The 16,683-nt window shown below is 34.4% G+C and overlaps 2 pseudogenes; both read right to left on the bottom strand.

Annotated features, from left to right (window-relative positions):
- Nucleotides 1-983: 983 nt before the first annotated feature.
- On the bottom strand, nt 984-9,310 carry LOC114721736 (ABC transporter A family member 7-like; annotated as a pseudogene).
- A 5,850-nt stretch (nt 9,311-15,160) lies between these two features.
- Nucleotides 15,161-16,679, bottom strand: LOC114721735 (protein IQ-DOMAIN 31-like; annotated as a pseudogene).
- Between the last annotated feature and the right edge of the window lie 4 nt (nt 16,680-16,683).

Genomic DNA, 16,683 nt, shown 5'->3' with positions numbered 1-16,683 from the left:
CAAGAGAAGCAGGACAAGCCATAATAATAACTTAATAAATCATGCAATTAAAGTTTCTTTTTAAAATAATTTGTTAATACACTGTCAACTCTATATCGTTACCACCATCTGTCCATTGTCACTGCCAGTGTAACATCCCTTAGCTATTACTACCTCCGGTCCTAAATATAAGACTTAGTTGATTTATTTGATTAGATTAAGAAAATAAGTTAAATTAATTATTTATAATAAATAGGTATTGTTTTTTCTAAAATATCTTTGCTAATCAAGTTTATTGGCTAGAACTACTATTATCAGAAGGATTATCTTGAAAAAAAATAGATAAATATGATAAATAAAGTGGATTGAAGTCTTATATTTAGAACCAAAATAAAAGTCAAACGAGGTCTTATATTAAGAATCGGAGTTAGTACAATTACTAGGAACGCTATCACTTTTTCTTAAGGAAAAAAAAAAATTAGAGAGAGGAATACCAGAAGCTTGATGTTATAACTGAAATCAGGTCTATGACCTTCTACTTACTATCACTTATAATAAGACTATTACTATTTTCATTGGATATTAATATTACTCATACTACTCAAATTTTTTTCTACTATAATTCACTTAAAAAACTGCGCGTTCAAGAACATAATAATGGAATTTAAGAGGTCACCAACTTATCATTAATGGCAATATCATTTATTTATATAGTAAAATTACCACAAAACTAGTCTAAAATCATATTATAAGTACAAACTTCAACTTAAAAAAAAAAACCTAAAAAGGGAGAATTATAGTGAGGTCCTAGGGAAGCAAAATAATTATTATCAAATCCTGATAACAAGCTAAGTAGCTTGTAATGACAAGTTCCAAAATAAAAAAATGATAACTTTGAGACTTATTTTGTAATTATTTTCTTTCTTTGGACCTCATTATAATTCTCCTTAAAAAAACCTATAAAACAAAGCATAATAGCACTTGACCTACAGGAAGCCATTATATATCAAGATAAAGAGTCCCTCCAGTGGACCCAACCTATATCAAAGATGAATAGATCAAATCAATCATAAATAGACATAATCCACTTAAAAGTGTGTCACATGCGTATATCTCTATTCATGATCAGTTTGACCTATCTGTCTCTTATAATTTGACTATGTGTCTATCTCAGAATTTTCTATCAGTACACTTTGCGTAGCGATTATGACAAAGAGTTGAATGCGTGGGCCTCGCGTGAAACCTTAATGAAGACATCTTCCATTGTGGTGTCTGTTAAACCCCATGCAAACACAGTGAAGTTTCTCTTTGCAAAGCCAATAGCTCGGAAGACATCTGCTATTCTGACCTCTTCTTTCGGCAGCTCAAATTTCTGAGTTCCAGAGATATGGTATGTCTTGCTAGCATTTGGAGACAGCTTGTGCACCAAGTCCTCCACTTCATTCTCATGTTCTATAGATGTTGTCATTGTGAACACATAGCTTCCTCCATATCTTGCTTTAAGCTATCACATACAATTGAAATATCAAGTGTTAGGAAAAATAGCAGTATTGAAAGATCAAGGGAAGTGCAATGCCAGAAGAGGTTCATAAATCACGTTTAGAGCTTGAAACGTGATGCCAACCCGACTTTTCTGTCGCGAAAAGCCACTTTGGCCCAACATGTGATGTTTGGGATGGCTTATGAGAAAATAAGTTCTTGAACCAAAAGTGAAATTAAAGCTAGAATGGCTTTTTCTGACTTTTCCCTTTTTTTTTCAGATTTGAATCTTGTGATTTTTCAATACATCATTTAAATAAGTTTCTATCAAAATGATTTTTTATAAAATCCTATGCAAAGAAAAATCACATTATGATAATTAGCTTTTATCCCAACTTCAGTTTGCAAAAGCTAGTTAAATAAAATCACTTTTGCCAGCGGAAGTAGGGTCCAAACTCCAAAGGCACAAAGACTCAAGTTCTTTAAATTATTCTACTTGCGTCTATGTTATTGGAGACATCTAAAAACCACATCCAAGTTTTTCAGCATCCACAGAATGAAGGTCTTTAGATATGTTGTTGATAAAGCATAACACTTTCATGGTTTTACCTCCTTTGGATTTCCCATGCACTGCCAGCTTCCATCTACGAAAATTCCTATTCGGTCACATAAGACCTCTGCTTCTTCCATGGAATGTGCTGAAATCAAGCAATATAAATACATAAGAAAAAGAAATCACTATTATGCTGTTATGAAGCCTTGGGTAAAGAAAATGAGCAGATATGATTATTAACAATCCTAATATCCTATTACAATGATAGGGAGAAGGAATATACTGGTTAGTATGATTGCCCGATTCTGCTTTGCACGCTTGACAACATTCCATAAATTGTTTCTCGACGCAGGGTCTAATCCAGTACTTGGTTCATCCATATAAACAACCTTAAAAATTTTCCAGCAATTACAGAATGCTTAGCCTAACGTGGAAACATCTCCAACATAGGTTTGGTCGAAGCAGATTGGATTAAGGAGGGATCAATACATACTTTGGGATCTCCAATCAATGAAATTGCAACACTAAGCCTCCTCTTCATTCCTCCACTGTACTTTCCAGCCTTTTTATCGGCAACTCCTCCATGAAAAAGGTTTACACTTTTCAGGGATTCTTCCACTGCCTGCAGCAGCAGAATGCAAGCAAAAAGTTCTTAATTGGCAGAGAAGTGCCAAAGAGAAAGGTTTGACTCTGGACATTCATACTAATGACTGAGAGTTTACAAGCTAAAGTACTGTTCACTTCCTCAAAACCATCATATATGCAAAAAGAAGATATTTACATGAAAATTTGATTTGCATAATCCTATAATAACAAGTCTTCTGAAACACCAATCGCAAACGAACTTACTTGTGTTAAGGCCGAACCTTTAAGATTTTTAAGTCTGCCATAGAAGAGCAGGTGCTCTCTTCCAGTTAGAGTTTCCCAAAGCAAGCTATAATGTCACCCAAAAAAATTAGTAAATGTAATTTTCATTTTAGAAAAATATGAATAAAAGTTGGAGGAAAATTCCGACTTACTCATGCTGTGGACATACGCCCATGCTAGTATATATTTCATCCATCTGAGTTCTAATGTCCAGACCTTGAACAAATGCGGCACCAGAGGTTGGCTTCGTGAGACCAATCATCTGTAACCATATACAATTTATAATGATTGTCAATGGCCAAATCCACCCGAAGGATTAAAACATCTTGGCATCAAAGGGAGATTCAAAGAGAACCGAAATGAACCCATCAGAATTTTCCCTTGGGCATATACATCCAAAATTTCATCTCTAGATACTGACAAATTGGAAGCTCCCTGATTAGTCCCAAAAAAAAAAAAAAAGACAGGAGACTACTCCAAAGGTTTGTTTATATATCTTAAAGAACTTCAATTTAACTGACCATATTGATAAATGAGGTCTTCCCAGCACCGTTGGGGCCCAGCATACCAAAGCATTCCCCTTGAGGCAAAGCAAGAGATAAACCTCTCACTGCATATTTCTCTGGGTTTCCATCCCTAGCTGGATAAACCTTTTTTAAGTTGTCACATACAATTGCCTGATTCACAGATGGTTCAAGTAGCAGCTGCTCGACTTTTTCCCTCTGGAAAAAAGAAGAAATCAACGCATCATGCAAGCAAGTCACACGATAACATGAATGACCAAAAATACCCAAGAAAAAAAAGTGGCGACACGTGCTTGAGATCAATATCTGGTAAAATTATTGGTATAGTTGAGTGACGAGTAGAAGCTAAGCAAGTCAAAATGCTTGCACTGAAAATATATAGTACAAGTATTTGAAATATGCATAAATACCTCTTGACTGACATCAGGTTTCTCCATCTGAACAAAAACTTTTGATCCCTGCCTATGAATGCTAGGCTTCCGGAATGATGACATAGGCTTTTTCTGAAATCTTTTCAAGAAAAAAAGAGGACTTTTGCGACTTCCTGATACTTGATCAATGTAATAAGCAACAAGAAGCACCATAAACCACTCAATAACCATGATAATTAAGACCTCTCTCATGCCATTTACACTATCATTCAGATCTCCCCATCGCATCGCATTGTTTCCTGTAGCATGTGCTTCGAAGGCATATGATGCTAACTCATAGAGTCCACGATATAACGCAAACCCAGGGTACAACTCTAAAACAACTATCCACCCTCCTGAAGACACAGCAGGCAATTAATAGGCCAGAAAGGTTAGACTTTACAATACAGACACGACACGTATAAAGATGACAAGCAAAATCTCTAATATATACTGGATACAAATTCTAAGAATGGTCATCATATTAATCCATTCTTTTAAGCTACATGAAAATGATGAACTTAGTGATAGAGTAGAATTCACTCCATTTCAGTTATCACAAGTTTACACAAAAAACTTGAACCAATAAGCTAAATGGAGAGGCTGGGAAGGCTGGACAAGTAGCATAAACCTACACATGATTTGCACAAGTTATTCCCTTTGAAAAGATAATAATATACCAGAGGATTCATTATGGGGGAAAAAAATATTGATGAGGAAGGCCTATCATATAAGGGGAAGCAAAATCGAGAACAATGTTCTTCACCCTAAATTTGGACAGGCATGTTCATAGCCACTGAAATAATGAATTTACCGTGACTAGCGGGACAAAGAATGTTGAGGAAATTGGAAAAGACACCAGTTGAAGACAATTCAGTTGTTTCCTTTCTCTATATGCTAAAGAGATTGAAACATCTACTGGCGAGAACATAAATAGTTACTCTGAAGGATATTGTTATGATCATCAGCACCACCATTTACTATTAGAAAAATGCTATCTAATTCTATTGTATAAGAATCCATCAAAAGATGACAAAAAAAGCACATCAATAATATAGAAGATCAGAAGGACAAAAAAGAATTGCTATTGTTCCTCGGCCAACCAACTTACTTGGAAATGATGTATCTTCAACAAAAAAGTTGAAAAGAAAGCCACCTAAAAGCCCAGATGCAAAGACACCAATGTATGCAATTACTGCAATTATTACAAACAAATGTCAGTAATCAGACCTGAGAATAGAAGCACTGAACGCCTAATATGAACAACACAAAAGGATTAATTGCCAAACCTGTAGCTGTCTTAACATTCGAAAACATGGTGGCCACAAGAAATACCAACGAAATTTGCAAGTTTATCAAGATGAAATAAAAACGAATTGGATACTGTAGTCATTCGTTGTAAAGAATTTCAACCCTGTAAATGAAGTCAGCTGTATTAAAGAGAATCCAAAATGTCAAAAGTGAAAATAATTCACATGCTTGTATTCTACCATCCTTACCTATGAGGGAGCCAAATATCACAAAGCATAGCACATAGAGCACTGACAGGGAAAAAAAATAGCCATAGGATATCATCCAATATGGCCCATCGCCAAGACCGTGCATCTTCATCATTATTCTGAGTTTCTTTTCCTTCTCATACACCAGTGATGTCAAAAATACCTACACGAATGAAAGAGAAGTTACACACCTGAAACAGTTATGTATGCTAGAATAAGTGCCTGACATTTTTGTCATATCAACGTCAGATGTTTATGTAATTCTGGTCCTTGACTTTGATTACATGAATTGTCCAGCAGGGAGGAAGCCTGCTCCAAGATAATTGTCTATCTACTTCATTACATACAGGAAAAGAAAGTCCAAAACAAGTAACTATATGGCTACTTTCACAGGTCAAGAAGACATAGGGCAAAGAAAGAATATCAGGACTATATTGGAAAAGATAAATAAATAAATAAAGAGGTTCCACATAAGATTGTTTTTTGATCATGGATTCTTAAGGAAACTGAAGACTGGCAAATAAACATAGACTCCACAGATCAATTAATTATCCATCAGAAACCATTTCTGCTATTGGATTGATGTACATACAGGGAAAAGTTGCAGGAAGACCCAAGTAAAGAAGAGGGGACCCAGAAGAGAAGCCACGTCAATTCTCAATGGGGTCTCAGGTTTTGGCATTTCCTTTACAAACTCAAATAACATCTCAGTACCCGGACCCAGCAGAAACTGAAGGAAGGCATTTGATACCTGCAAGTGTATATATACATGTTAGATGTTGGTCAGTATCGTGATTTGTCAGATGCAGGTCAATAAACCAAAAAAATTGAACGGGAAACAAGGGAAATAAATATAAAGGGACATTGCCAATATATTTTATGTGTCGGTCAGTATCACTACTTGCTAGTTGCTTCTTCCATTCAAATTAGATAGTGATAGATAGTAATGATTTTAAAAGTCATTTCAAAAGAAAGTATCTATACCTCAGTTCAAAATTATTCCACCTCTAATGACTCAAATTTGTGTTTTAAGCCTTATATTCATATTTCGGTCATATGAACATCTTATATGTTAGGAGTTGATGCTTTATAGATTTTTATCAGGTATCAGAATACTAACAAGAGGATGAAACAAGTAAAACAATATCATACCAAATTTACTGAAGGAGGAACTCGTGCCAATGCAATTTGCTGGAAACCCGTGTCATTCTTAAACGTTGAGTTGTACCATGTGATGACATTGAAGCTATTCTCACTTGAATTTAGAAAATCATAGGCTGTCAAGAGAACATTGCAATAAATATTGGCTTCCCCCTATCGCCACATTTAAAATTGAATGATAACAAGTACTTACCTGCGACTATCTCATTGATCTGTCTCTCTGGGTTCCCTTTCCGATAACCTTTATATAGCTCATTGTTCACAGCAGAAGAATTATTTCGCCATAATTGTAAACCTTGAGCACACCTGATCTCTAGATCCAAGGTAAATTGGGAACAAGATTTTAAGACATGAGATGCAAGCCCTCAAAATATCTAACCTAGAAAGCAATGTAATTCTATAGCAAATTATCAGTGCACTCCAAGCAGATGTTTGCTTAGAGCCAGAAATTAAGAATAAAATTATAAACTTTCATATTTGCATCTTGATCATATCTAACCTAGAAAGCATCATTGTTACATAAGAAAAACAATGTGCCACATGCATTTTCCTTTGAGCGTTTATTAGCAAGCAAGTGTTTCAAATGCACAAAGAAAGTTACAGTTATGACCGTATGAAAGATGAGAAATAAGCAAATCTTATAATTAAGTTTCCAAAAGTTCTCCAATTCATGCGTTGCGTTTTATGAAATGTCAATAGTCTTTACATAGAAATCAACTAACCATCTAAATAATAGAAACTAAGAGATTTGGAAAAATGTATGGTCAGCCTACAGTTAAAAGCATCCATGGAGAAGCTATCATTCATGACGAGTTAATTATTATCATTCGAAATTCAGCAACTTTAGATAGCCTTCAGGACATATGACCATGGGATGGGTTGTGCAGAAAGGAGTTGGATGTGCCTAATAAAATATATTGCCTAAGTGTTTGCAAAACCCAATAAGTAATTGGGTATTAACTCCTCCTGATGTGCTTAAAAAGTTAAAATTGCTTTCATAAATTAAGTTTATTACTTTACTTGCCATACAGAGTAAAATAATCTATTTAGAAAGGTTTAATTAAAAAAGCAATGCATCCATATCAGTTGAAAATTATAAAAACTTAAAATAATTTATTGGCTTCCTAGTAAATACGTAAGAACTTCATATTTTAAGGATATTATCATAGTAGGAGCTCTGTATGTGAGCAGCCTTGCGTAATCACGTGTTTCTTTGCAATCATATCTTGTATGATAAATTGTGAATAAAAGTAGCATTTCAATTTGCAAACCTTGCTGGATGGTATTGGTTGATATCTCGATTGGAACAGAGAATGTAGAGTTCTGTGTGCACTGAGATTGCAGATAATAAATAGGACGATCCGAAAGGAAAGCTGGTTCAAGAAAATTTTGCGTTTGTGGCATTGATTCTGATCCCTGGATCATTTTGATGATTGCATCAGCAACAATGTTCATGAAATAATAATGAGCAGAAGGAGCAAGATAATATGTCCAGATAGAGAGATTATGGAAGAACAAGTGAAATACACATACACAAACTCAATCGAGCAAATTCTAAATAAATAAATAGTAAACATACTAACTCACCAGGACATTTCTTGCCAAACTACCCACGATATCAGAGGTGTTCACACTAAAGGGACTTTTAAACATATTTCCAAACAAAGCTGTAAAAATAATAGATACTGGTGGTCAAGACATCTAAAACAGTGAAATCCATGATTCAATTGAGTCAGCAAACAAAATCTAACAGTATCATAATAAAATAAAAGCGCAAGTGCAAGCACTGAAATACACCCACATACTTTCTCCAAAAGACTGATTATTGCCAGTGAAAAGAAAAGTCACAGGGCAAGAGCCTGTCCTCCTGCAAGAATCATTTGGCAAATCTGAGAACGGAACAAGATCGGTTTGTACGGCTCGATATTGGGGAGCAGGCACTTGTAACAATGGAGGCCATTCCGGAGGATTAGGAATTGCACAAGTTGCAACTTGATCTGTGTCCGAGTATTCAATCCCACATGCTTCTTCCAGACACTGATCGCCATCTCTCCTAGTGCAAGTGCAGCCACACTTATTTTCTGGCTTATCCAATTCATTATCAACTACTGCTTGGATAATAACAAGCAGCACACAGACGAAAAATGGGAATAAGATGAGCCGTATATTTGTCTTTACATTTCGTTTCTGCAAAAAAAAGATATCCGCGTACTATCAGACAAACCCACAAAAAATATATATGGCCATCAGCCAGACTCGTTAAAATTTAAGAATGACAGGTCTCTGCTTCAAACCCATCAAATTGAAGTACACATCAGACTCTAAGTAAATCTACGTAAGAATCCTAGAGGAAATAATCCTGGTTTCGCCTCGTGTGTTACCCAAAAATCAGCAAGGCGGCTTCAAAAATCATTGTATCACTGGCTTCTTGAATATGCTCTGGTAAAATTAAAACCCCCCAAGAACAACGCGAAAAATTAAGAAATGGAATAGAGAGAGAAATTGGGGGTTACTAAGGATCCCAAAAGCGGATTATACGCACACGCTTTTACAAACAAGATAGAATAGAGAGAGGGGGGAACCTGGAAAGTCAGATTTTTGCGAAGGAGAGCGTTAGCCTGAGTCCAAAAGCTGGAAGAGCCCCTGGGCGAATCCGCCATTGATGACCGTTACACCGCGCCGGAGGCAACGGAATTTCGTAAGTTCCCGCCAAGTATCAAGTACTGTAACTGTGAAACTGCTTAAGAGAACCAATCTCGTTCTTCTCTGCCTGCACTCCGCTCCTGCTACCCCTTTTTAAAGTTCAAGAATTTTAATCGAGGAAGTTTGAAGTCAACAACTTTAAACTAATCGAATCCAAAGCAAATCTTGGGGCCCTTCCGCCGTTTAAATATACGCGTTTCGTATTAAAATGGTCCGTTTGCTTACAACGTTCGGAATTGATTTGTTCATGAAATACCATATTAATATTTATTGCTCCGGATCTTCTCATCAATTTATCAACGTTAGTATCAATTATTATCAATCTCAATATTCCAGTTTACAAATTTTTCATGTTCAATCCCTTGAATACATAACTATTTTCTCATATTCAGAGTACTGAGTTAATTTCAATTAAATGTAACAGTAATTGGAGAATACCTCACGCAACATCTATCAATCAAGGATTCTCTAATAAATGTATTTGATTTGCAATTTTTCTTTTACCCCACATGCAATTATTACTCTTTTGAAACTTAAATTTCGGTTCTGGCCACACAAAAAAAAAAGGAACTTGAAATATGGGGACAAAAATTAACAAAACTGAAAAGAAAAAAAAAGTGAAGTGGGAGAAGATTTTTTTTTGGGCCAAATGAACTAAGAAGATTAATCAATGCAATTCTCCGAGGAAAAATATTATTTTGTATTTTTATATTAAGCTTTTAAAATTATTTTCACACATATTTTTCATTTCATAATGAACTTCAATTCCATTACATAACCCCCAGTCACATCCTAACAGTTTCGAAGAAATTTCATGGAAACTTCGGAGATCATTTCTTGACTTTAGCTCATACAAATTAAAGCAAGCTTTTTCTTTTTTTTGTTTAATCAATGCATTGTTTGATTTGACCACGCAATACGAAAGTAGCTGGGAGAACAACTTTACGTTTTTTTTTTTTATCTGTAATAAACATCAGAGTTTAATATTGCTTCTATTAAAATTAAATCTCAAATTACATGCCCAGATGCCCTTTGAAAACAAGAAAAATAATTTATCGATTATTTCATGAGTCAGACAACTTGGACAAGGACTATGTTTTTAATTATACGGTCAAATATCAAGTTTTCATTGTCCTTTTGGATTTGGTCATGTGGCTTTGGGAAAACTCCAAAGCACTATCTCAGAAGAGACCCAAAAAGAAGGAAAAATTAATAGGTATTTTATTATTATTTTTCCTAATTACTATTACTAAAACTATATATAAATATACAACAGAGAATAGACACAGCTTCAAAACCAACTCCCACATAAATACACAACAGTATACCATATACTAATTATTTACTCCCCTTATTAATATTATAAGGTAAAATGAAAAAAAAATTGCCCTCTTTATAAGTCATATAATTAAACTTTTAACACAAATTTACTATTTTGCCTCTCATTTATTATTGTGTAAATTATTATTATTTTTTAGAAGTGTATATGTTAAATGGAGTAAAATTAAAAAATTGTTAACTTTTAAAACAAAATTAATGAGAGTTTACAAAAAAAAAAAACAAAGTTAATGAGAGTTAATCATTTAAGTTTTTTTCTTGGTTATATGTTATTAGAAAACTTGACATAATAAATATAAAAAAATTAACATAAATATTTTTATTATTGATCCCAATAAAATATATTGAAAATAACATACTCCTCCAGTCCTTAATATAGGACCCAATTGGTGAGTTGGTTTTGGTTCTAAATATAAGACCCATTTCTCATATTTATCAATTATCTCTAAATTACCCCTATGGATACTCTTTCAACCATAATCAAGTAGAAGAGAAAGATGGGGTGTTAAGAAATATGATTATGATATTTTAGGAAAAACGTGTCATATTTCTTATAATTAACTAACTTACCTAATTTTCTTGATTTAATCAAATTAGTTAAATGGGTCTTATATTAAGGACCGAAAGAGTACTATATACCGAGGCAACTTCAAAACCAACTCCCCATATATATATAGAGAGAGAGAGTAGTGTGCGTATGCATGCTAATTAGCTGATAAAGCGGCTTCTTTATGGTTGATGAGCTCTCTTAATTGAGAATAAATTAGTTTATCACTGTCAGCTTACGCTTACGTTATGAATATTGCCAATTTTAAGTAATTTATCTTACTCCCTCTTCTCATTCAACTATGATGGTGTCATTATATAATCAGGTTGCTCATTCTATGTCTCTTTCTTCTGTGTGTTGTGTGTGTTTTGTGGTTTTCCAGGTACGCGGATTGTTTTTCTCAGCATTGAATTGCAGCGAGTTGGTACTCCTCCGATTAATTAAAAAGTTAGACGTGTTATATAATATAATTTGCATTATAAAATAAGTATTACAGTTAGGACCAAAGGAGTAATTTGTATTTAGTTAAAGTAAAAAAGCAAATTACTTAAAATTCAATGACGCATGCACAGTGGAAAAAGTAGGATATGTGTGTATGCTTTTTTTTTTTTAAATATTAAGGGGGTGTTTGGATAGAAACCAAACCATGGTTTCAGAAGTGCTTTTACGGATTACGAAGTAAATATGTGGAGGAGATTACCTCGTTTTGCGGAAAAGTGCTTCTGAAACCATGGTTTTGGGTTTCCCAAACACCCCCTAAGTCAAGGGTCGTGCTTTTCCTCCCTACAAAGTTGATTTCTCTTAAACTTGAACTCGAAACCTAAAGAGATCTAGTGAGCCTTATATTAGAGTATGTGACTTTCTATAACTCAAATAAATAAGTATCATATAGATCAAATTAATACAAATAAATAGATCATGCCGTGGGTGTAAAAACTGTACATTATAAACAAATTCACTTGTTTTGGTTGAAAGAATAAGAAGGAAAAAAATATATTCTTCAAGTGAAAACATCTCATTTTTTTATTTTTCTTAACTTGTAAGAAATTTCCTAGAAATAGAATATATTCCCATTCGAGGTTAGAATGCTAGATAACACATAGACAACCTTCTGTCTCTATCATCAGAACAAATCAGTCAATATAAAATATACAAGTTATAACCAATCACACTATTTTAAAAAATAAAAAAATCATGTTATTTATAAGTCATAAACCTTATTTTGAGTAAATGTATAAAAATATACTATCTCCGGTTCTAATTATAAGAGTCAGTTGACTAATTTGAAGAGATTAAGGAAATAAGTTGAGTTAGTTATTTATCTTAAATAGATATTGTCTTTCCTAAAATATCATTACTAATCAAGTGTATTGACTACAACTATCATTATTAGAATAGCTACTTTGGGAAAAAAATATAAATATGAGAGACAAAGTGGATTGGAGTCTTATATTTAGGATCAAAATAAAAGTCAAACAGGATCTTATATTAAGGACCGAAGGTAATATATCATATTAAATCTTATATAAATCACATTAATCATTTATAACTTACAAATTATAAATAATACTCCACAATAATCCAATCAGAAGTTACATATATTAATCAGTCTGATTCTTTGGGGTAACATGATCTACTACTCCTCCTGTCCTTATTATAAGACCTAATTTGACTTTTTATTTGGTCCTAATTATAAGACCCAATCCATTTTGTCTCTTATATTTATGCATTTTTTTCCAAGATAATTCTTCTAATAATGATAGTTTTAGCCAATATACTTAATTAGCAAGGATATTTTAGGAATGACAACACTTATTTATTATAAATAACCAACTTAACTTACTTCCTTAATCTCCTCAAATAAGTCAATTGGGTCTTATAATTAAGACCGGAGGAGTACATTTTTTTTGGTAACTTACTATTCATTAGCTATGTGAATAGTGGGACTTGGTTCAACTCGATGCCCACTTTTATTCTATTATCGTCATTATCATTTTAAAAGGGAATAAAGAAAGGAACCTCGCATTGCAGGGAGAGGCGGTGTCCTGGCGTAACGGCCAGCGAGAATAACTGAATTTTAAAAGGGAAATCAGGGTACTAAAACTAAGAGGTTACTTGGGCTGCAAGCAATCTGATGGCCACTTCACTATTCTCCACCCCCACCGCGTAAAAATGGTACACTGGTCAACAATCCAAAATGTGTGACTTAAGACCTTTATGAGTCGCGTTGCAAGTACCTAGCATGAAATTTCCTGGGAGAAAAATAATATCCCTTGGGCGTACAATCTAATTAACTAATTCGTGAACATTATTAACTAAGTTCATTATTTTATCATTATTATTATTATTATGTAAAAAATTTGTGCCATTCCCCTTAAAATACAGCTCTTCTAGTGGGGGTATTAAATGTGAGAAATGAAAAGAGTGAGATTAACTAGGGTAATGTGGGGAAAACATTAAACGGGGAAAACAAAGCAGACAGCATCATGTATTATAAGACCAAACCACATCCATAAACTAAATCGATTTAGTAATGTATCCAAAACCGAGGAAAAATATATAAAATAATATGCATTGTAGCTTGTTTTGATTTCTTCATGGTCAAGCAAACTGATGTAACAACTTTAGCATCACATTAATAAATATATATATATGTATGTATATATGTATATATACTTTGTTCTTTCTTGCCTAATTTTTGACCTAGTCGTAGTTTAGTTGGTCCTTGAGAAGCCTACACTTATGAAATACTTCTCCGATCCTTAATATAAGACCCATTTAACTAATTTGATTAGATTAAGGAAGTTAGGTAACTTAGTTAATTATAAGAAATGTGACACGTTTTTCCTAAAATACCATAATCATCTTTCTTAATACCCCATCTTCCTCTTCTACTTAATTATGGTTGAGGGAGTATTCATAGAGGTAATTTAGAGAAAATTTATAAATATGATAAATGGGTTTTATATTTAGGACCAAAAACAACTCAACAATTGGGTCCTATATTAAGGACCGGAGAAGTAATAAAACAAGAAATTAAAATTAATTACGCCAGTTGAAAATGAAACCAAGTCCCATGCTTATATCCCATTATAATATACAAATGTCATATATCATGGAGTAGTTTCTATCTGTTTTTTTTTTTAACATTATTTGCTCATGTCAAAACAAAGAACAACTAATTCTTTAATTAAACATTAACGCCTGCATTTATCATTGGTGAATTGAAAAAAATCTAGTAGTACTGCGATTTAATTGAAAAATTGGTTGAAACGAACAAAAGCAAACAGATTTAAGTCGCCTTCTTCCCCTTGGTCTCTAATAACGTGAATCTTAGAGAGTTAGGGTGTGTTTGGTATGAGGGATTTGGAAGGGAGGGGAGGGGAGGGGAAGGATTTTAATCATTTTCCCTTGTTTGGCAACACACAAATTTTAGGAGGGGAGGGAAAATTTTTTAAAATTTCCCCTCCCCTCCCCTCCTCAACCTCCCCTCCAAAATTGGGAGGATTTGGAGGGAAAAGGCAATATTTTGTCATATTATGACCATTATGTTCATATTTTGTCATGTTGTGACCATTATGTTTATATTTTGTCATGTTGTGACTATTATGCCCACGCCTTAAATAAAATAAGAGCAAAATTGTCCATATTAAAATATTTTTCCCTCCCCTCCCCTCTTTTTTTATAAATCCAAACAAGGTGTTAGTCTTTGGCCTCATGCTAAAAGAACAAAAGAAAAGAAATCTCAAGAGTTAGTCCGTGTGGCTGTTAGGAAAATCTGCATCTTAGTGATAATTGAAACTTACAATGTTATTGTCGAACCTGAACAAAGCCCGTAAATTTCAAAGAAACTACATGAGATTAAAATCCGAACTAAGGTTGTTGCAGACTCAACAGAACAAGAAGCTCACACAATGACACAAGGATCCAATCCAAGAGTAGCAGAATGAGAAAGTAACAATCAAGAAAGTGGCTTACACATATGAATGATGATATCAAGAAGTAAGATTAGTCCTCAGGTGAGAGATGACCCAAGGCCAAGTTAAAAAAAATCACACACTAATCCCAAGCAAATGGATAGTCCCCAGGTCGTATCAAAAGTCAAAAGGCATGAAGGAGTTAAATTTCGGGTTGCAGCATTTCAAAAACTTGAACCACAAATAATGCAGAAATCACCCTCAAAAGCCCAAATACACCAAAAGGAAAAACAAGCCGATCAAATTCACCTCTCCTATAGTTCTGTGAAGTTCAACAATTAATCAATTATCATGATAGATACACGAGCTCTGCAAGTTTCAGCATATCCTCATGTTAAACTCAAGAAAATCATTACTTGAAATCACCTTCTCCACTCTGCTTGAGTTAACTTTCCTGCGAGATGAGGAAACTAGTTTATGGCTATCAATCATGAAAACATAAAATAAAACAGCATATTTCAGATCGATTTTAATTTTCAGGTTGTTTCCACCAGAGTTGTACTGTTTTGAAAACCAGGATATTGTGTAGCAAAAAGCGAAACGAACAAAAACCAATAGTTTAACTTTAGTACTGTTTTGCTTATTCTGGTCCCTGCAATTCCAAAACTTAGAACGCTAGTTTGCAAGTGAAGTCATCATCATATGTGACATATCAATCCATTTTATCTAAGAAGAAATATATCGTACCATTAGCACTTCTGGAAGAACCTGTTGCTCTGTCAGTCCTGTGTCCCACTTTGCCTCCTGCTTGAGCTGGTCTCTGTGTTCTTGGCGAATGCGAACTAATTTTACTGTTATTTGAAGATGGCAGAGAATGCCGCCTGGTAAGGTTGCTTCTCTCACCACCATCTTGTCCTAACCTTGGGGACCCTTGTGCTCTCAACTTTGCCTTGGCAGATTCAGTAGCCGCCATATAACTTGGTAAAGTGGGAGTTGGGCTATTCTGTAAACCATCCTCCACAGGTTCCTGCTTAGCTAGAGCTGGGGATTTCCCACCGGCTTTCTGGTTTCATTTCTGATTGAATCTTCCTTAAGACTCAAATGCCCATTTATTAGGGGAGAATTTTCATCATTACAACTCTCGTGTGGATCTTTTAGTACTTTGGCATCTTCTTCACCAGAATTGTTTTTCCATCTACTTGTATTCTCTCTCAAGGGTGCCGAATTGATGGGCACTTGAGTATCAGGAATGTTAGACGCCTCCTTGCCAACTGAATTCTAAGTGTAACTACTCCGTTAGGCTCATTGGACATGGCCAATGCTGTGTCCATTTTTATCTTCTCATTGGAACAGCTTTTGATCCCGTCTTCTGAAACACCATAGCCTGAGGTAACTGCTTCCTCTTCCGGATGCTGCTTCGCAATCTCTGATTCAACTTCTGACTGAGCAGAATTCTCTACAACAGGGTTACCAACCTTTCTCAAGTTACGCTTAACCTTCTCAAACTCATTTTTGAACTTTCCTGCACTGGATCTGTGGGCTTGCTTGAAACTTTTCTCAGGTTTCGTTTTGGCTTCTCAAAATCAGAATTTTCTCGCATTAAGACCAAGTCTAAACTTGTAGAAGGAATCTTCCAGTTAGCACGTTTTGGTTTGCTCATCTGAGCATCTCCATTTGAAATATTACCCAGCTTTCTCTGAGATTTA

Source organism: Neltuma alba, unplaced genomic scaffold, assembly GCF_004799145.2.
Source record: "Neltuma alba isolate B1F8T4 unplaced genomic scaffold, ASM479914v2 tig00012063_pilon, whole genome shotgun sequence".
In the NCBI taxonomy this organism is placed as follows: Eukaryota; Viridiplantae; Streptophyta; class Magnoliopsida; order Fabales; family Fabaceae; genus Neltuma; species Neltuma alba.
The sequence above is the reverse complement of the archived record's forward strand: the minus strand, read 5'-3'. Positions and strand labels throughout refer to the sequence as shown.